Source organism: Plectropomus leopardus, chromosome 8 (assembly GCF_008729295.1).
Source record: "Plectropomus leopardus isolate mb chromosome 8, YSFRI_Pleo_2.0, whole genome shotgun sequence".
Taxonomy (NCBI): Eukaryota; Metazoa; Chordata; class Actinopteri; order Perciformes; family Serranidae; genus Plectropomus; species Plectropomus leopardus.
The window spans coordinates 22,074,450-22,097,304 of NC_056470.1; the positions used below are offsets into that span (position 1 = coordinate 22,074,450).

At 41.5% G+C, this 22,855-nt stretch overlaps 1 protein-coding gene across 3 annotated transcripts in view; it reads left to right on the forward strand.

The window, feature by feature from the left end:
* The first annotated feature begins 422 nt into the window (after positions 1–422).
* The window catches only part of zbtb46 (zinc finger and BTB domain containing 46), a 71,265-nt gene continuing 48,832 nt past the window's right edge, over positions 423–22,855 (forward strand). For 2 of the 3 annotated variants that reach the window (XM_042491127.1, XM_042491128.1), the window contains exon 1: positions 423–654. The gene's annotated coding sequence lies outside the window, so the exon portion shown is untranslated. The remainder of the gene's footprint in view (positions 655–22,855) is intronic. The other variant, XM_042491129.1, reaches the window with a different exon arrangement.

Below are 22,855 nucleotides of genomic sequence, written 5' to 3' on the forward strand. Positions count from 1 at the left end.
GGGGGTAAGTTACAGTAAGCCCCTGGTCCTTACTGAGCCCTATGGCAACAGACGCACGAGCCAGAAGCCCCATGAACCGCGCAGGACTCATGACAACCCCCCCTGCTTACATCATAACACAGAATAGTATTATTTTAATAGTAACTATTATTAGTATTAATTTGTCTTATATTATTAAATGACAGAATTTGTCTGAGGAATTCTGATAAGAGTGTCTTAGATCAGATGGATACGCGCGGTGTGTGCGTTCACGTTGTCTCATTTCCTGACTCTGCCCAGAAAGAGAGAGAGAGAGGAGATACGGGGACACGGAGAGAGAGAGCGAGAGAGAGAGGGGGAGAGTGAGATAGAGAGAGAGAGGAAAAGAGAGAGACATAGACATGCACAGAGAAGGAGGAGGAGGGGGAGGCTCCTGATACCAAGACACGGAAAAGCAGGGGAGGGAAAGAGAGAAAGAGAAAAGGGGCTGGTGGAGGAAGAAGAGCGGGGAGTGGGAGAAAACAGGGGGAATAACACTTAAAGAAAAGCATACAGTGGAGAGAAAGGACAGCATAGTGCTTTGGACATCCCTTCCTTTCTTCTCTCTGGCTGTCACAGCAGATTGGACTCCGAAGGACCGACACCGCGTCCACCCCAGACCCCATGGGGTAACAGGTATGTCTGACTTCCTTGTCTTAGTAGTAGTAGCCGTGTTTTTTCTTTTTTTTTTTTTCTTTACCAGCACGCTCCTCTGCTAACAGGTTTGAGGTTTCATTGAGACGGCGGCGGATATCGCAGGATATCCCCATGCCTTTCTATATCATGTCAACAATTAGTTTTCTGCCTCACGGAGCCATCGCGTCTGATAGTTGTCGGGCGCACAGGTTGGAGACATGACACACTCAATCTTGGCACTGTTGGAGGAAAAAAAGCTACTGTATGAAGGCCTGTCTTCCTGCTTTTTTTATTTTTTATTCCACTCCGTTGGCATCATGTTAGCCACGGCGTGAGTGTATTTTGACAGCTAAATACCCGACCGAGTGAGCAGGCGACAGTCTGAAAGTACGCCTACCTGTTCCATACGTGACAGCCAGCTGTCTATTGCGCTTGTTGATATTTGGAGAATCTGTCAGTGGGATTGTACATTTCACACATTATGTTGTCGATTAGGCAACACGAACAGTTGTTTTTACAATGCGATTGACGTCTACTTTGTAATGTCTCTGGACATGTGTTTTAATATATCCAAACTGCTCTAAAATGGCAATAATCAGTGGACATACTTTTAAATGGTGAGCACAGGTAGAAAATGAATTGTGTTGAATGAATGTCATGCACCTGCACACGTTTACTTTTAAGATCTCTCAACATATGCTCAGGTATATTACTCGCAGACGCATAAATCATCCCCAGCTGGGTTGCATGATTGAGTTTGATGAAACCAGCGCATCCTGGTGAAATTTGCAAAGTTTCTCAACAGCATGACAACCCATCGTCTACCATCGGCTGCAGGTTGTCGTGCACTGATATCGTGCCACGCAAAAATCTAAAGGGTGATGCTCCGTGCAGCCGTCTGGAGGGGATTCAAAATGAAAGCGCTCAGAGGCTGCAAGACAAGGGCTTAAACCCTCCTCCTCCTCCTTCTCCCCTCGATTAACCTCCAAAAGGGGGATTTCTCCAGCTGGAAATTTCTGCTGCGTCAACACCCAACCCTAGAGTACCAGACAAGACAGGGAGGAGGGGGGATTTTCTTTGCAGTTGGTGCTCTCGGGTAATTTTTTTTCTAATTGTTGAGTTACCGCTGATCATCATCTGATCTGAGAGTTGAAAAGTGTGGCGTCAAGTGTTTTTTTCTGTTTATTGGCGGCTGAAGCTATAAGCGTCTCTCTCCCTCGCTGCTTCCCTGTCTGTCTCCAGTGCTGTGTGTGTAGCCTGTGTGCGTGTGAGTGTGTGTGTGAGTGTGTGTGTGTGTGTGTGTGTGTGTGTTTGCTGTCTGCCCTCTTAAACCGGTCAGTTCCGTCTTCCTCCATTTTCTACCATGCTTACCATGTGAAAGAGGGGAGCAACCCCACTTCTTCCTGGCTGTGTGTGTGTGTGTGTGTGTGTGTGTGTGTGTGCAGACAGCAGTGTGTGCCTGTAGTCGTGCAGCCAGGTGAGTGTTTAGAAAATGATCTGTAGAAGTGACACAGATCTCACCTGTCACTCAGCACGTGATTATCTTTGCAAACTTTTTGATAAAGTGACAAAAGCTCATCAGCTGAGAAGACACTCAGACACTTGTGCTAACTTAAAGCAAATGAAATTAGATCCCCTGCCTCTCAGTTTGGGAGCTGCTGCATCAGAATCGTGCCTCTGTATTTAGTCTGCGAACTTAATATTGGTTGAAAGTTTGGTTGCCAGTTAGATCTAAGACTTTTCCTCTGTTTGACAGAGGCTAACTGGATCTTTGGGATTAAGAGACCATCCAGTGATTTTCTTCCAAATTGTCTCAGGCCGCCCTGGATTTGTCAGTTTGTTTCACCCTTCCTACTACAAAGTTAAAGATCCAGTGTGAAGGATTTAGAGAGATATATTGGTAGAAATTGAATATGATATAATATGTATGTTTTCTTTAGTTCATAATCACCCAAAAATAAGAATTATTGTGTTTTTGTCACCTTAGAATGTGATGTTTACATCTGTGTAGGGAGCAGGTGCTCATCCACTGAGTCGACCGTGTTTCTACAGTAGGCCAGGACTGACAAACAAAACACTTTCTGTGGAGAGGGTATTTTGCAGGGTTTTTTTTTTTGCATTTTCACATTTTTGTGTCGGCCACCGTAGTTAGCACCTGTGCTACGAGCCGAACAGCATGCGGAAAAAACCTGATTTATAAAATGAAACTGCTTCAGTGAGTGTTTTTACTGGTTTAAATCGCCTGGTCTGTAAATTTTAGAAAGTAAGAGACCTCTACAAAAAATTTAGCTCACACTAGAAACCTCCGGAACATCAGGATCTGAGTTACCAGAGAAAAAAAGATGAGCACACATGAGTCGGTGCTGGGTTATCAGCCAATCTGACATGCCAAGCTGCATTTAAGAAGCACTGATTTATAACACGAAACTGCTTTATTCTGTTTTTTTGCCACTTTAGATCACTTGGGTTGTTTGTTTTGGAGTGGGGAAGACCTCTGCAGTTAATTCAGCTCTGAATAAAAACCTCCTGAACAATGAGCAGTGAAGGAAATCTAACTGGGAGAAGTTTCAGCTAGTTGCAATCTGCAGTCCTCACTGATAGATTCCATTAAATCCCCTAAATCTTACACACTGGACCTTTAGGCGTTGACGCTTGATACGATAGAACCTCCAAAGTCTTTTATTCAGTACTTCAAATATTGTAGGCTTGTGTGTTTGTGTCCATCTGTGCACATTCTGCCCTTCGTGAGCAGAAGATCTTTGCTATTAATGTTGACTAATCCTCAACTATCATGGCATTGCGGTATCTTGGCATCTCAGCCTGGACTATCTCCCAGAATGCTTTGTGTCTGTGGATTTTGCCCCCCTGCTGCAACGCCGAGGTTGCTTCCCCCGAGGTAGCGCTGTGTAGTATTACCATTACAAGAGCAGTGGACATCAGTGTGTGTGTGTTTGTGTGTGTGAATGTGTGTGTCTGCACCTTCTCCATCTGTGTGTTCCACGGGGGAAAATATAATACAGACCAAGACAGCAGCTACAAGGATGAGTGGAGGAGGAGTGTAGGCGAGATCGGCCGAAAGATGGAAAAAATATTAGCTGTTCGTGTGCTTGTGGGATTGCAATGGAGGATTTGAAGTACTTTCCCACTTGTGTTATCTCTCATGAATGGACTTTTTTTTTTTTTTTTTTTTTAGTTGATTAAACAAGATGAGCGAGTTAAATTTACATTTTGCTTCTTCACGTATCAAAGTTGTGTGCGGTGTTTGTTGAAGGCGGTGCTGCATGTGACACTGAATATTACCCAGAGTTTGGAGGTTTGTGGGAAACAGTGAGGGCGTGTCAGGGTGTGAAAAGAGGGTGAGAAAATGAGACATAGGGGTTTGGTTTGGGCGGGAGTCAGGTTTGAAGATCGTGCTTCTTCGCTGTGTGTAAGCCTGTTGGTATGTAGGTGGTGCTCAGTACTCCCATGCAGGTTGTGGGCTGAACTGTGTGGTAGCAGGATCATCTCCTTCAGCGATGCAAACCCTCGGGATGTCTTGTGCTACCCCCTCACAAGAGTGTGTTTATTCAAACAAGCTGACAATAAAACCGTACAGTGAGTTTCCCTCATCTAGTGCACATTCCCTAGAAATGTAGAAAAGAGGACAAATGGTCCATAAAGACTCATTTGTTCCCTGTTAGCAACCTTGTACTCCATTCATCTCTCTGTCTATCTCTCTTTGCCAGTTTTCTCATCCCGATCCCCCCTCGGAGCTCACTTGTTAATGGGAACACCTGTTTGGGTAACACACGGCAAAATGAACTGTTTACACTCGCGTGTACACACCTTACATGACACGCCACGTCTCTCTGGAGTTTTCTGACAACTTTGTCTTCCATTTGTCACGTCATGACTATTATTCTCACGTCTGATTTTGTGGTTGAGACAGTTTGGCTCACATTAACCCCCCTCGTATCCAAACCAGCTCCATCCCCCAACATCCCCTAATAACTCCCAGGGCTTTTTAGCTTAACTGCCTCTATAGCTCATTGTGCAGTGCTGAATACAGGTGTTCCTAATCCCCATGGGGTTACATGGATGCTGTGGGGGATGTGTGTGTGTGTGTGTGTGTGTGTGTTTGTGTGTTTGTGTGTAACAGCTGCCTTCCCTATCCACCTATCTGACATGCTCATCCCCCCCCCAGCAGAGAGGACAGGTGAATTTAACCCACCTCAAACCACACACACACACACACACACACACACACAGAAATACTCTCCACCACCCCACTTGTCTTTCCACATAGGTGTTAATATTTCATAGCTGAGCAAGTGTGTGTGTGCACCTGCAAGATAGGATGTCAATGAAAGCAAAAAGCTCCCTTGTTCTTTTCTTTTGTTCTTTTGTCCCTGAATTTTAAATTAGAAGGTAATCCGCAGCTTTGGCTCTAATTTTTCTAATCTACGAGCAAGAATCGAAAGTCCAGGAGCAAAATTGTAATTTGATTGTTGCTAAAAATAAACGCAAAGGAGGGGTTTTTTGTGCAGTGGAAATGGCAAGATGTCATAAATTTTCTCTTGTTGATATTGCAAAACACCTTTTTGGATCACACATTCCTGAAGAAACAGATGAGGGATTTCAGTTTGTGTGCTTTTATCAGGGTGTGTTTTTCTTTTATTTAGGAATGCGGAGCAGATCGGGCTCTTTCCAACCCGAGCCTTGTGATCACACAATGCTTATCAGCGTCATGAGTTATTTTCTGGAATTTAAAATGTTCTCTAACATCAGTTACCAATTGCATCATTGTCCAGAGTTTGGCCAGCCTTGAAATCTAATCAGTGTGTCTCCTCTTTTTGTGCAATCCTAATTGTTGGTTTTATTTACTGTATGTTTTTTTTTTTTAACTTGTTCAGAAGCTGTCAGAACAAATATTGCAACAAGTGAAGTGATGACAGCAGTTGTTTCACACATCAGGTAATGCATTTCAATTAGAGCTTGATGAAAAAACAAAGGAAGGGGCAGAAATTAAATCTATTTTCTTATTTCATCGGCTTTCAAATTTATGCTCATTTTTCTCTGTAAACATGGTCTGAAATTAACTTTCTTCACTTCCTGACACTATGACAGGCAAGTATTTATTTATGTTTTGTGTTTTTTGTCTGTTACTCTGAAATTTTATCTGCCACTTTTTAAATCTATGCACAAAATGAAAGAATAACATTTAGATCATTTATGCATACTTTCATGTATATGTTTGATATATTCACACAAATAACATTATACATTTACAGTGTTCAAACTACACCAAAGCTTTCAGGAGAGCTCTGTTTAGGGGATAAAAATGTTTTGTACAAATGCACGCGCATTAATGAATGTGCCATGCCAACACACAAAAATAGACGGTACTATAAATACATTTCAGTCCATACAGAAAATATTAAGCCTTGGCCATCAGAGAAACACAAAATATTCACTGTTGCAACGTTTCTTTAATCCCACAACAGTTCCTATGATGTCCTACAAATCAGCGCCCCATGAATAACGTTGTGTACTTAAAATAAAGTTACTGTGGTTAGATTTAGCAAAAGAAACATGATGACATACATTTAAATGACTCAACTTTCATTCAAAGTTCACCAGCCTGAACACCGGCCTCCTGGAGAAAATGCTGGGAAAGTCCTGTGTTTTGTACGTGGGTTATACACAAATTACTGGCTCATGATTACAAGCAATATGTACAGATTTTGGTCAATTACTTTTCATAGGAAAACATATCAGCAAGCATATTATTGATTAGGATTCTGTGAATCTGTCAGTCATAACTATAAGATTCTCCGGCTAATAGCGCTGCTGCCATTTCGCAGTTGTGAGGGACTTTCAAATTTGTGGCATCCAGTCATACGGTAACCTTATTAAGTATGTCTTTCTCTTGTGCATTTTTTATGTCCGCCAAAGTGTGGATGACCTTATGATTTAAACTGCCACTATGGATGCATGATATTGGAATTTTTGCTGATATCCAATATGCTGGTATATGGAATAATAATTAATTTGGCTGATAACCAGTACTGATAAAAAAAAAAAAGGATATATATCGATATGTTGATATATTTTCCCCACCTCATTTTCGTGATCATCAGGTCTTTTCTGCAGTGGAATTAACATAATATTATGTAAGCTCTTGTTGTGATGACCCATCAGCAGATGGAGACATAAAATACAAAGCTTCTCAGTGTATGTAACATTCATTCACTGTGCAAAATAAGAAAAATACTTCATCTTAGGGTTGATGTTTTGTCTGTCTGTCTTCATGTTGTGTGGTACATGTTCACTTTATTGATAAAAAATAAATAAATAAAAAAGGGGTTTTGTCATATATTGTACGTAATCAGCATGTTAGCTGACACTGATAATTTCAAAGCCAATTGGCTGATACTGATAACGTGCTGATATTATTGTGCATCCATACCTGCCTCTGCCAAAAATGTACCTGCGATTTGAGTGTGTCTCATGCTGACCCCCTAACCATAAGACTTTATAGAACAAAGTAAGCAATGTCCTTTATATATTCCAAGCTTTACATTTCCCCATCTCTAAACTCTCTAAACACCACTTTTAGGTTTAGGGATATTCTGAATAAACCTTTGTGTTTCGGCAGGCATTATGAGAAAAATCATTGTTATTTTAAAACTTAAAAATCTTGTTTTCCCCCTGTTAAAAAAAAAAAAAATCTTTGAAATATCCCATTGATCTTTGTGACAGTGATTCACACAGGAGCATGTTTTAAAACATCAATCGCTGATATCGCTCCTCTCTGGTAATGAGCTGACATGGGACTGATTATTGTTGTTTGCACAATTTGCATTCTTTTATCAAAAACTGACTAAATATTTTGTCTTCCCAAACAGACTTTCTGAGTTATTCTTAAGTTCTTCACTTGTTTCATTTTTCTCTTACAAATAGTTTTATTTCTCCTTGAATGGTTTGCAGTTATCACTGTATTCGGTTCAGTGTCATGCAGGTTGTGCATCCTTAATGTAGTGTAATTACCTAGCAGGGCAGGAGTGGTTAAACAGTGGGGAAAGAACTGTGCACAAACTCATGCACTCACTCAAAGTATCTCTATTGACAAGATAGTTAGCAATCTCAGCTCTCCACTTTGCAGAAGGATCACCATCTTTTTAGACAAATTTTTATAAGCTATTAAGAACTTGAAGGTTTGGGCTCAACAAAAACCCTCTTTGTTGAAGTGTGGGGTTTGCAGAATGCTGAAAGCCTTGTATAAGTACGCGGTTGTTAGTTGTTATTTTCCCACTGAAAGAGTTTGTCTTTTATACACACAGTGTGAGCATTTGATGAGAAATTGAGCGGCTTTGAGCAAATACATCTTTAGAAACAGTCAACTAGCCTCAGGCTGTGGCTGGTGAGAGATTTCCATATCAAAGCTCAGGTGAGAGAGGGAGACAAGGGAGGCAGAGAGAGGAAGGGAAAGAGGGAAGGAGAGAGAATGGGGAGAAGGAGGGAGGGTGATGAAACAGACATCCACTCCAAAAGAGTTCTAGCCCTTGTTATTCTGTCGCTTTTTTGTGCAGCACAGTTTAGTCTGTGTGTGTCAGTGCTGTCTGTCTCAATCTAAACTCCAGCGTTAAAAAAAAAAACAGAGGGAATGTTGGAAAGACTCAAATACAAACCAACACCTTTGTACTCTATACCACACAAATACTCTCTCCACAACCTTGTGCTGACTGGCCGCAGAAACAGTGTGTGGAGCAGAAAATGTTTTTCTCCCACCGATACCGCGTAACATCTGACCTATGAGCTCTTGCCAATATTTGGATCCCTGTTTAATATTATTACCGAAGCATAAAACCATCATTTTCCCTGGAAATATTTCTCTTCTTTAGCTATAAGTATCAGCCCTGACCCCGTGGAATTGATGGCGACACTCTAATTAATGGATAGAGTTTTCGTTTTGCGCTTTCACATGTGTGTCTGTGTGCGTGTGTGTGTTTCTGGAGAACATTATCCTGCTTTGTAGAGTTTTGTAATCCAGCCATGGACTCTGGCTAGAGTGCTAAAGTGCTGCTAACAAGGCCTGTTTAACATTCTCTCCCCTGCTCAACATACAATTATTCCACTTCGCTGCCATTAACATGTACAGTAGGACTGGGCTTTTAATTGGCCTGATATGACTAATGCCAGATCAACTTGGATTTGCTAATTAGTTTTTGCTTTAAAAGTGCCATCAGGACATGAAATATTCATTGATGTGAGGTGGAGCGAGGACTGTGGGTGGTATTAGTGGGATATTAGTGGTATAGGCAGGCTGTTCGAATGTGCTGGGAGAAGAAATTGAACCTACATTGGCCTGTTGTGGTCGGTTATTCATACTTTGGGTGAGGTGTTAGTTTTTCGTCATAATTTTAGACACCCACACACACACACAAAGAGACACGCACACATTCAGCCCGCGCGCGCATACACCACCTCCATTCTCAGCCTCACAAGGCCACCTCTTCTTCTTCTCCAGCCCCCACCTCCTCCTCCTCTCTTTCTCTCTCTTTCTCTTCTACTCTCACCTCCCCCTCTGCCCTCCCCCCCCTTCCCATTATTTCATCTTTTTTTCTTGCATCTCGCATCTTTTTTCCTCCTCACCTTTTTCCTCTACTTCACCCTAGCCCCCGTCCTCCCCGTGCCCTCTGCTCTGCACACCTCCCTCGCTTTTTTCTCCTCCTACTTTTCCTCCTCATCCACCTTCTCCTTTCCCCTCCCACTCCTTAATCTTCCACCTCTCCTCCTCCTCTTCCACCACCACCCCCTCCTCTGCTGTAAGTGGGCCAGGTGCCTCCTGTGGCCTCCCCTACTCCATTTCTCATTTTTACCCTTCCTCTACTCCCTTTCTCATTTTTACCCTCTCCCTGTTCTCTTTCTCATTTTTATCCCTCCCCCTGACCCTTGCTCATATTTATACATCCCCTTAATTCAACAACGAACATGCTGTCAAATTTTATGCCAAAACACAAACATTTTTTTGGCCTGATGCAAGTTAGAATAACTTCTTGCTTTAGGTTAGAATGTGACATCTCAGAGGGGGGTTATTTTGATTTATAAAGGCTTTTTTGGTGCTGTAAAACTGATCCTTAGTGTATAATTATGTGAATTTTATAAATCGGTGATGAAAGTGGAGCTCTGTCATTGTTGCCGGACACTTTATGAGCTCCCCTGTGTCAGTGTAGTTCCCTTTATGAACAGGGGAGGTGAAGCTGATTCAAATGCGAACAGAAGTGAGTAGGTTCACATCTCGTTTTCAGTGGCGAGGGGCAAACAACACCTCCCCACCACCCCCCACCCCACACACATGCACACACACACACCCCGCCAAACAGTCTTCTTGCTGCTCTTTCCAATGTTGCATTCACACACAACCAATTCATATACATCTCATTGTTGCCGTCTTTTTGTTCTCTCCTTGCTCTGAATGCACATGTTGAGCTGGCAATTCGCTTTTCACCTCATCTTGTCCTCTTTATTTTCTTTTTTTCCCCCCTACTCTTCTTCTTTTCACTCATTGTCATTCTCTGTTGCCTTTGTCTCTCGCTGGCTTTTTCTCTTGGCCTCTTCTTTTTACTCTCTCTTCCTCACCCCCACTCCCCCTCCTCCCTCCGGTCTCAATCTCACCTCCCCCCAGTCCTTGTTTTGGTGTGTGCGCTGGTGTGTCACGAACGCCGTGGCGGTTGATTGGTGGTGGCTGGTGGTTTGGACAGACACCTGATACTGGCACTGCCTCACAATGTGGGAATGTGTGACTTCTTCAAAATTAGGTTTCCAAGGTGGGTGTTGTCCTCAGCGATGGTGAGCACGGGGAGTTTGCACAGTGGACCTATTGTCTCTTTCTCTCTTCTTTGTGTCTCTTATGTCTGGCTATTGCACTTGTGTACATGAATTTGCAGTTGCTGTCGGGGTTGAAGAAGAAGCAATAGTCCCAAAAGCCTGGAAGCCATTGCAGCTGTTCATGTTAGTCAACAGGTGACAGTCAGGTGTCAAACAGCGTTGGAGTAAACATGCTCTGAATGAAAAGACAGACAGATAAGGAGGAGGGAGGAAAGGATGACAGAAGAGGAGAGGACAGGAAGTGAGGATCCAGGTGAGGCGTTTGTCTGGTCGCTCTTTGTCAGTCACAGTGGACATGGTCGCCTCAAGTCATTCAAAACTACATAAAAAAGTTTCAGCAATTACACTTAAGCAAAACAAACTTTACTTGAAACTTTAAATCTGTTTTTCTCTTTATTAGTACTGCGATTCCTCCCTGAACAACCAATCACGGTACAACGCAGAACGAGCAAAAACGATTTTGCATCTTCGCTGATCACTATAAGAATTTACTCAGCAGAAGGCGAGTCCATGTTGCAGCTGTTGAAAAGATCGCTGAAGAGGCAGAGCCTCAGTATCGACGCTACGTATTGATGAACGTCTGTGGTGATACACTGCGCGGTATATTGAGCTCTCAAGTCTCGTAGACAAAATTAAGTGTTGTCCATGTCCAGTTCTCCAGTAGTCCACTAAGCAGCGTTACAGTAGATGAGAAGCCCACCGAGGCTCTGCAAACATCGATCTCAAGCTACACCGCCGCTCCGCCTGTCTTCTATTCTTCTTGTGCTGCTTCAACACCACTTTTTTTCTGTTGCTTTATTTGTTCCCCATCTCACTCCACTTTTCCTCTTTTTTTCCCTCTTGCATCTCCAGTCTCCCTCCCTCTTTCTTACCCTTCACTGTCTCTTTTCTGACTCCAAAATGTGAGTCTCTCTATATTTAGATGCTCCTCTCCTCTCCCCTTGATTTCTCTCCCTTTATCTCATCTCTTCTTTTTCTGCTGTTGAAGGACAGATTCGCAAAAGCGCTCCGAGATTCATCAGTGTTGTATAGTAGCTGCTTTTTGATCAGCTTGATGAGTGACAACACACCCTCAGGCTATTATATACAAATGTGTTTTTATAAACACTTCTCTATCTATATGTAAATCACTGTGCTGCTCAGTTGTTGTACGAGAGACTGCAGGAACGATAGTAAGAGAACGTTGCATGTCGAGGGCTACGTTAATATAGTTAAATTATGTGTTTTCCTTGTTTGTGTATGCTCTGGAGTGTTTGTGAATTAGATTAGCTGGGAGTGAAGTCTCTTTTAATATTTGCTCAGGGGGGATGGAGGGTGTGCCTGTTGTCCTTGTGAGTACATACTTAAGCCGCGGCTTTTTTGCTCCCCTCTTTGCATGAGCTCATTGTAAGCCGCGGCCCAGTGTGGATTTGAGAAAGATGCCTCTGTTTGCCGTCTGACAGAGCGACAGTCACACCAAGTTACCCTTACACACACAGACACACTCTCTGGACACCCGCCTCGGCACCAGATAGCGACTGGCCACCGGCAGTGAGTCACCATCGTTCAGTCATTCACTTGCACATTCAAAAACCACACATTTTAACAAACAACAATTAGCTTTTGGTCCGCAGACATTTCAGACATGTATTCCTTTAGGACAGGCATTGTTGTACCATGTGTTCACTTTTTACATGTTCTTCCTCATGGTAACCCTTTGTTTCATTTCCTCCATACTGTTCACTTGATCTATGTGTGTGTGTGTGTGTGTGTGTGTGTGTGTGTGTGTTTGTGTGTTGTAGTCTGAGACCTTTGTAGCTGGTGGCTGCAGTGACTGTTTTAACAGCTCGGGAACAGGCTGCCTCAGTACAGTCATGTACAGTCGTGTCTAGCTGAGTCGTGACACGTTGCTTTTTTGCTGTGACAGGTTTTGTGTTAAGACCTATGAAAGGGTCTGGACAACGGCACGCGCGCACGCACACATGCGCACACATGCGCACACACACACACACACACAGTGAGTGGCTCGTTGGCAAAGAGAAAGATCAGGGTGGGTGTTAAATGTGAGTTTTGAGCAGCTCTGCAGCCTTATATTGTCTTCATCACTTTAGACACAAAGCCATTTGGTGCTTTTCAAAACAGAACTGAGATTCGCCAAATGACAAAAATGAAATGAATCTGGAGAAGAAAAGGCAAAGGGATGTAAAAGTGAGCTGGAGGGATAAGGGGAAAATTAAAAGAAAATTCAAGGTTTTTTTGGGGGGGGGGGCTCAGAGTAATTAACATGAAAAGTCACATGATCACACAGTTTGGGGATGAAAGTAAAAGTGGACAAAGCTCACAGAAATGTCAGTTATAATTCATAATTGCATAGAAATATTGGGAATGACTTGATTACACGATATGGCCACAAGTATGTGGACAGTCTCCATACAGTAGAGAGAAGCATTCTAGTACCACTATATAGGGCCAAGCAACATATCGATATTATATCACAATTGTGATATGAGACTAGATATTGTCTTAGGTTTTAGATACTGTGATATAGTAAGAGTTGACTTTTTCTAGCTGGCACCAGATGTCAATATGACGTCATAAAGAAGTTTGACTCTTATGTTAGACAGACGTTAAATTGTCAAACAACAATCGTCCAACGACATTAAAATTTCATGTTGTGTGGATGCTTATGATAATGATATGATATTTTTTAGATATTGGGTTTTTTACTCCATACCTCACAACTAAAGTCCATTATTTTATGTCAGGATGGCATTGATATGTGACATTTGAAAGACATTACATTTTGGTTAGCTAACAACACAACTTAAAACCAGCAGAAAAAAACGCCATCTGTCATAAGCATTCTATGTCCTATTGGACATTGGAATTGTCCTGACACTGAATTTTGGTCTTCTGATGTCACAACCTGGATTCAACCACATATCAACATCTAATGACACTGGGTCTCAGGTTTTTAAGGCAGCATTATAGTAGCGTGATGCAATTTTCTGAACTCACCACCCTGTTTATTCACCTTTACCTACTTCGTCATTATATACATGTTACTGATGAATATTAATCAAAATGTCATTGTGCAAATATTTTTGACAGAAACAATAGTCAACCTTACAATATTGCTGCAGTATCAATATCAAGGTATTTGGTCAAATATATTGTGATATTTGATTTTCTCTATAATGCCCAGTCCTACTACCATGCTTTGTTTGCCAGAAAAAGATTTAGTATGTCCCAATACTTAAGCAGTATGTGATACAATATGTCAAAAATACCTAGATGTACTACATCTGGTTGCATTTTGCAGTATGCAATTCAGCATGCTTTTATGGATATTCTGACCTACTGTACTATGTGCAGTGGAAGATATATCACACAACTAAGCTGCAGACAGATGACGGATCACGCTACGGACTGCAATGAATATATGAGCATTAGGGTCAAAGTTTTAGGCCCAATGTTATGATGAAGTAGTGCGTCCCAATTATAGGCATAATCCATGCAACAGTACAATTTTTTGTAATGGAGGCTACAGTACTAAAGGAAAATGTATGCAACTGGGAAGACGTAGCATTAGTGTACCTTAGGTGTGGGGCTGTCATGCACAAGTGTTTGGTTGCTTCATTCCAGTTATGGGAAATCTTCAGTCTGCTTTGATATTTTAAGCAATACTGTGCGTCCAACTATTTTGAAATGGCGCTTTCCAGTTTCAACATATCAAAAAAAGGGGGGTTTTGTGTTTGGTGTGGGAGAACTTGACTGGCCTTCACACTCAACCCCAGTAAACACTTTTAAGATGAACTGGATCACCAACTGCAAGCCCACATCCCTGCTGCCATGGTCTGAATTTTTTTTTAGGGAAAATCCCTATTAGAGTGAAGGCTGAGATATTCAGCAATTACAACGGGTGTATTGTTTGGCCATCCATATGCCTTTCGTGTGTATGTTCTGTAAGTAGAGTACAAAAACAAACCAGAGAGGAAGCCTAAAAATGGTTTGAATGTTCATAATTTAGGTAATACTTTTACACTTGTGTTCATTTCTCCCTTTTGAAGAAATATGGTAAAACTCAGTTTCTTTTTCAGTCCATGTATTCATCCTACTGGTCATGTTTATTGCCTAATAAGATTCTACATCAAGTAAAATCTTGAAAAATGTTTTTCTCATAACTGAAGGTGAAAAAACAAAAGAATTTCCATTAAAAAATTGCACAGACTGGTTAGTTCTTACTCTACTAACTCCTGGTTAGGGAAGCAAAAGGGAAAAAACTCCATGATGCATCTGTGACTAGAAAAAAACCCCTTACACAACACAACAGTTCCCAGAAGTCACAAACTGATCCCACTATTAGACATTATCACACCTTCAAACTCCCCCTCCCATGAATTCCCTTATGATATCAGGGGTTTGTACGTCAGCAGATGAGTCTCCAAACTGCTGCAAGTGATGAAACTGGGTTTTGCATCAAGAGACCACACAAGGTGATGTGGTCATTATCACATGAGATCCACCACTGCCCCTACCACCAATCTCCTCCCACCTGATAAAAGTTTTTAAAAAAAAACAACTAATACAGACACTTCCTGTAGGTGTTTTCACTTCCTTATACCACACAGATATGTTTTTTTCATTTCCTGTCTTAAAAATAAACGTAAAGCTAAGTAATTATAGAAAGTAAAGTCATATATATTTATTGCAGTGGAGTTCTGAGGTGGTTAATAGAGCTGTGAAGATGAAAACAGGAACTAATAATCCTCTACAGGCATAATAAAATTATTAATCAAAATACAGACATATGTACAGTGACCACATATTCTTTTTCACATACATTGCTTCTGTTGCACTCCAACTGTTGATCAGTGGTCTTACACAAAACAAATTATGCTCACCTTACAGCCTGGGGGCCAAATCTGGGCCCTGACAGGGTGTTGAGTGGCCCGTAAACTATTTTCCAATTCACAATAAAAATAAAGTGAATCACACTGGAAATTGCTTTTGTACTTTTGGTAAGGTTCCTGAGTGCATAAAACAGCGTTAAAATATAGCTTGTTTATCCAAAAAAGTGCAAGGACCCCCCACACCCCCTGACAGAGGTCCTATATAAGCTCCTAATGCCCTAAAGTCCTACAAATGTCCTAATATCCTATAACCTTCATTAAAGTCTGAGAAATGTCCTAATCTTCTAAAATCTTAAAAACTTTCTAAAGTTCTAGAAATGTCCTGAAAATCCTAGAAACAGGTATTGGGCTGGCGCCTGACCCCCTGTCATTTTACAAAAGTGGCCCCCAAGCAAAGCAAGTTGAATAAACTTTACCATGAAATAGATAAGAGGGAGATAGTTTGACATTTGAATGACACCTCCTTACTCACAGCTCGGTTCATCAGCGCTCAACTGCTGTTTGCATAGGTGGCAGTGCTAGCCTCTCTCTATGTTAATAGCAACACATGTTAAACAAAAGACTCACTGTCTGGCTATCTGTTCCCGTGCCTTCACCTCTCCTCTCCCTTTCACATCCTCCCTTTTCTTCTCCCATCCTTTCCTCCTCTCGTCCCACTCCTTTATTTCCGGCTCCGTCCCTCCCTCCCTACTGTATAGCCCTCTTTCTCCTGCCGCTCCATTGCCTTACAGTCCTCCTCGTCCGCGCCTCTCCGCTCCTGCCTCCCTCCCGCTCTCCCAACCCCTCCTTTCATTTTGGGTTCTCCGACAGTGGTAATGAGATGTTTCATTATTTGCATTTCACAGCTTTTAATAGAGAGAGAATTTAGGCTAAGCCCCGGGTCGTCAGTCAGGGAGTTACCATGGGAGACATAGCAGGCTTAGGGGCCTAGAGAGAAAGATAGCCCAGAAACTACGCACACATACACACACACAAGGAGGAAGACACAGAGAAAAAAGACAAACAGAGAGATAGGTAGATGGGGTGATATGACATTTTATGCTCTTTTTTGAATGTGTCACATGATATCGCTGACACTTTGTGGATCACTGGAGGAACTTGAGGTGAAGTTGACACTCAGCCATTAGCGTTGAGGCTAAAGGACATTAACATCAACGTCTTATGGAGTCACACCTGTTTTCCGGTCACTCTGGGATGATCCAGTCCATCCTTTCTATGCCTGGATTTTCATAAGAGCACTCCAGGCTTAGCACCGGTGTGGCTGAAGGTGAGAGGACAAGGTGTCAGAGAAGGCCCACAGCTGCTGAAGTATACACATTCATATGCGGGACGGGAGGCAGATCTTTAAGCAGGTGCACCAATTTTGAACATGTGCAACAGAATAAGCAGCACGGAGGTCTTCAGGTGTAGATGTAGAGGGTCCAGGTATTGTTTTTGGGTGGTGCACGTAGGACGGGACAGAGGAGAGGAGTGAGCGAGGGATGAAGGGAGTAGCGCTAAGTCTCCCTAAGCCTCCTGGATCCTCTTTGGTGCCTCTCCACATGACATGGCTATCCTTCTTTGAGTCAATCTCTTCCTCCACCTTGACTCCCTGGACGCCAGCCAAAGAAACAGAGAGCGGACGGAGAAAAGGGAGAGCGAGGTAAAGGTGCAAAATGTGGCGTGATTAGAGCCAGTGGGGAAGGTGGAGAAAATAAAGGTGGACAGATGGAGGGTGTGTGATAAAAGAAATAAGGGAAGACGGGAACAGCAAGATATACAGAAGATGAAATGAGAGACAAACACGAACAGCAGCGTATTTCCAACAGAAAAGGACAAAGAAGCAAAGACATTCGCAGCTAATAGCTTTGATGTGTTATTTTTTTTCTAATTGCATGCCTGCCTGTGTCTGGCTGTGTGTGCATGTGTGTCATGTGCACGTGTGTTGAGTATGTGTGTGTTATTTTTGTCCATGCCTGCCTTGTTGATGGGCTGCCACCCTGGCTTGTCCCGGAAGGCTGCCAGCTCCGTCGGATTGGGGATTAACCCCGGGATAATGGCCTTGATGCCCAGTTGAGTGGAAGCAAAGCTGTTTAAAAAATATTGGCTGCCTGAGTCACTCTCCCCTCTCTTCCTGTCTCCCCCTCTTTCTATCTTCTGCCTCTATCATTCTGCCGTCGCCTGGTATCTCTCTTTTCTCTCTGTTTTTCACTGTTCTTTATCAGCCTCAGCTGTCAGCTCTTTACCTTTTTCTCTTTGCCTCAATTCTGTGTAATGTCTTTCAGTGTTCATATTGACTTCAAACCTTAATGGGCCTCAGAGGTTCAATTAAGATCTGTAACATTACTCACAAATTCAGGATTATATTGTGGATCTAAAAACAATAGTGCATTTGCTAAGTCTTATACAACTTTCATGTTTTCTTTAAGTTGAAGAACTAGATTTCACTAAAGGCTGTCCTCAAATGTACTGTCATGTGTTTGAAAAACAGTGCCTCCATTGTCCAGCCAAAATATCATTTTAACTCTGCTTATGCATGCTGTCATTTTTTTCTTCCAGTATTTTCTCTCATTATAGGGGGAAATTTAACTTTCAAGCGAACCAATTCTTTCTTCCTGTACCTTTTTAATTTTTCAAAAGTATTAGCATATAGTGTCAGAGATTTTTTTGAAATACATTTTCTTGAAGCTAACATCATTTATTTCACTTTGTTTTGAAAGCTTTACATAATACATAATTCATTTCGAGCAGACCTGTCGACCTGTTCCACAGAAGCTGCCTGTGATATGGTAGAGCTCTGGTAAAAGTCACTGCTAGAACATTTGCAAAAAGAAACATGTTGCTTTTTTAGCTTAGCTGATAAAAATTTTGTCGCTGAGGCATGAAGCTGGAATGGTTGACAACATAAATGCCAACTCTTGGCGACTAAATCCTGACTTGATATCCCCCTCCTCCTCGCTCTCCACATTCATTCACTTCTTCAATCTCCGGCCAGTTTTTACTGCATCCTCCCTGCTGATTTTAAATGACAGAGCCAGGATAAAAGTGGAAATGTGAAAAGGAGGGATTTCACTGCACCGAAAGATCCATAAAAGAAGAGATGATATGAACAAATAATCAGTACATAAAGATTGAAAAAGATATTTATTGTAGCACTGTGCTTGGTGAGTCAAACAGTATAGTACAGCAGTGTCCAGTTTACTAGCAAACTGTAGCCTAATATCTGAGCTGAACAAAAATGAATGTTGATGACCAAATCATCAACAAGATGAGTTTTACAACAACGCATGTTTCTGGCCATTTGATGAATGGAAGTTCAGAATCCACTGTTCATTTAGCTCTGTTTTAGTATCCAACAACTCCTTAGTAAAAGTCTGTCTGGCTCTTTTAGTTGCTGTGTTCTGCAGCTAGTAGCAAACTGTGCCCACTGTTTGGTGCTGGGCAGGTAGCATAAAGTCAATATATAAATAAAAAGAGCTGCTGCTGCTGCTGCTGCTGCTGCTACTAGAGACAATGCTGATAAAAGAAGTGAGAAAGAATCAAAATAGTGAAGTTTGGGCTGATACAAGCAAAAACAATGAGCTGAAAGATTCTAAAACATCCATGGCACTAAGATGGACCACAGTTGATAATTATCTTTGGAGCTGCAAGTATTGGCCAATTAATACATTACTCAGTCAAAAAAAAATAAATAGCCATATATTTTATATTGTGAATCAATTCATTTTTCGAGCAAAAGTGTCAAACATGCAGGTTACAGCTTCTTAAATGTGAGAATTTGATGCTTTTCTTTGTCAGTTATGAACATAAATGAAGTCATTGGATTTTGTGCTGTTAAAAGAGAAGTAATTATTTTTTTTTATTTTTTATTTTTTTTACATTTAGGACCAAATCATTAATTAACTGATTGTGACAATAATATGCAAATTTATTGATGATGAATAAAACTGTAATTTGTAGACCTAATTATCTTTGGTCTGCTCGCGACCACTTCCACATTAAATGTAGGTATTTGAACCATCTTCAATGTGAAAATGGATTACTGTAGACATGCAGTGTAAAAATGGACCAGTTATTTTGAAATGATAAAAAAAACCCAAAAAAAACACATGCTTTGGTATTTTTTACATTAGGAGAAACCTGAACATCTGAACATCACATGTTTCTTTTCAGATATATCAGTCTTTTTTCTGTATTTTATTTATTAATCAGATTTATTTATTTATTTTGCCACTCGCACAAGGGGCCCTGTGAACTCGAGTTTGACATGCTCGTCCAACCAAAGTCATTTTATCAAATAATGAGCAGAACTGTTACATTCGTCGAGCGGAGGGCCACAATTTGAATGTAGAGTGATTAGCTGAGGGTGGCAATTTTGCGAGCAGCACAACGGCCACTAAATTATAATTTGCCCTGACCAACTGGAAATCCCTTTAATTTAAAATAAATATAACTGAGTGTATGAAAGTGCTGGGATGGCGCTAACACACATGAGGGAACCTGCAGCCAGTTAAACCTTGTGCCTGCAAGAATGTTAATGAGGAGTGGATCAAGTTTTACCAAAGAGAAAGCATGCTTCAAGTTAATTTTATTTGCTAAATTATGTTGTGTAATCATATATTATCACCCCGCGTGAAGATTTTCCGTGTGTCGTAATATCTTTGTCTGGTGCAATCGGTGAATACCTTGTGAAATCACAGCGTGAGCCCGCTGTGAAAGCTGTCGATGTTAAACCCCGTACAAACAAAGTATCGCTCTGCCTTTGATCCAGAAGGACCTTGCACACTGCCTCCCCACAGTCCTGTGCGGTCAAGGAGGCAGAGAAGTGGCTCGGAGGGACAGGCTGCATTAAGAGAAACACAAGAAGGAGGAAGCCCCATTCTCTCACTCCATCACACGTCTCATCTCTTTAGTTGTCTGACTGGGGCCTAAAGTGACTTTGCTTTGATGTGACCAGGACAAACCGGGTGTGATGCCATGACGGCTCTGCTAAGCGTGTGAACGTGTGTTTTTAGTCCCTGCGTATGCCTGTGTATTTAGGGGCTGGATGTGTATGTGTGTGTGTGTGTGTGTGTGTGTGTGTGTGTGTGTGTGCGTGTGTGTGTGTGTGTGTGCATATGTGAGTGTGTGTGTGTCTGTGTGTGTGTGTGTGTGTGTGTGTGTGTGTGGTATTAGGGGAACAGGGCTTCTGATTGTGTGTGTTTGTGCGAGGGAAGGAGGGGGGTTAAGGAGGACAGTCACTTTTGATTTGCCCTCAGAAGGGTGACAGGGACTTGGAGCTCTGGTGCTTTACTGAAACAATCGTCTCTGACCACAAATAAGCGCTCACAGACTGTCAGCCTGCCTCCTGATGACTTTTTCCTTGCTTTTTTTTTCTTTCGTGGTGAAATTTCATAGAAGGATGAAAAGCTTTTTTCTGCTCTGTGACATCCCGAAAGCAGGCTTTAGTTTCTGTAGCCTTGGAGAGACTGCTAATGCTTTGGATGAGACACAAAAGTCTCTGCCTCTCTCTCTTTACTTGATTGTCTGACAAGGTTATTTTATCTTACTTTCCCATCTCGTGTCAAGTGTATATTTGGGAGAAAAAAAAAACGTGTGCTATAAATCAAGGCTGAACTCGCGTAGTAGAGGGAGCCAGTTTTTGTCCTGTTGATGGTCCAAGCTCATGGGGTAAGATGGAGTAGCTCTCTGAGGAAATGAAAAGCTGGGATGAACACTGGAGAGGTTTTTGAGGGTGTTTGTGTGCTGTAGTAAGCGTAGCGTTGGGATTGGTTCCTCTGGAAAGGGGGTCTTTGACTGGAGGGAATTGGACATGCTGAAATTAAACAAGCCAATTAGGCAAGCAAAGAGTTTAGAGGTCAAAGCGCACTCCATTAAAGTTCCTCTTCTCTGCCTAACTACTGACTCAGTATGTCTCTGAGTCTGTTGAAGCAATAAATCTGATTAGACCTCTCCCTCTCTTTCTCCCAGTCCTTTGCTGTCGTTTTTACCCTCCGCTAATCATTGTTTTTGTTAAATTTGAGGCACCATTTAACATGTCTTTGGGTGCAATCCTTGCCACACATTCACACCGCATACACACAAACTCATGCTTGCCGAAAAAACTTTAGCACTCCCTTTGAAGCACGGACTCTTGTATCAGAGTGCAGCACAACACTGACATTATCATTAGATCTTTGGACACACATTACCACACAGAATAAAAGTTGCACTAATGAACTTTAGTCCCTTTTACCAAACTAAGGGGCTGTCCACACAAAGAACTATAAAAATTAGGGCTGCAGCTCATAAATACTTTTGGTGTTGATTAATCTGTTGATTATTTTTTAGATTCATCAAATTGTTATTTGGTCTATAAAATGCCAGAATATGGTGAAAAATGTCAATCATTATTTCCCAAAGCACAAATGAGATCCTGTTTTTGTACACAACACAAAGATTTTCAATTTACTGTCACAGAGGAATAAAGAAACCAGGAATTATTTACATTTATGTAGCCGGAATCATTATTTTTTACCTTTTTGTCTGTAAAATTTCTTACTTAGCAAATTAGTTGGGGATTAATTTAATAGTTGACAACTAATTGATCAATCAATCAATTATCTGAAAATAGCTATGAATGTATATATTTTTAAAACTTGTTCAAACTCAAGGTTAATGCGTCCCCAGACTTTCACCTGGGAGCCCGCTGTTTGTGTTCTGTATAAATGTTGAGTCAAACCATAATATTTTCTCTAAACATAACCATATACTTTTGTTGCAACAGGAAATAAACATAAAAACAAGGTGTTGTAGAAATAAGTTTATTTTTGATAAGCATCTAAAGAGCAGAAGCATTTCCAGTGAAAATGGCAGTCTGTTTTGAAAAGACACAATGTATATAATAATGCATGATGCGGCGTCCTGGAAAGACGCAGGAGGATACCTAGCACATCATATTGTAAGTGTGAAATTTCCACTGACCAAACAGCAATATTTCATGAGTTGGAATGAGAATGTGTTGAATTTACAGGCCGTAAGCTGCCTACGAGTGCACAGCAGGTTCCTAGTGCCACTGCTGACAGAATTGTTTATCGTTCATCACATGTGGATGCTCCTATTGCCATAATTGTTCTTGGTCTGGACAGTCCTTTGCTCTACATCCAACACACTGGGATGTTTGAAATTGTTAGAACTACCTAAACTTTGTGTTTTACTGCATTAAGGGAAAATAATAGGGAAAATATATAGTTGATCACATATAGTTGATATAGTCATATGTAGTTGATTTGAGATATCTTTTTGAGATTTCCACTTTCTCCCCTGTTAGGCTTGGGCTGTGTCAGTTTTTTCATTCATACTCCTTAAAATTTCCTGTTTTTTTTTTTCATGGTATATGACGGTACAAGTTGTGTGTGGTGATGAGCTGTTCCATCAGTAGAAACTAACCTCTGCATACCATAAATCCTGAATGTAGTCTC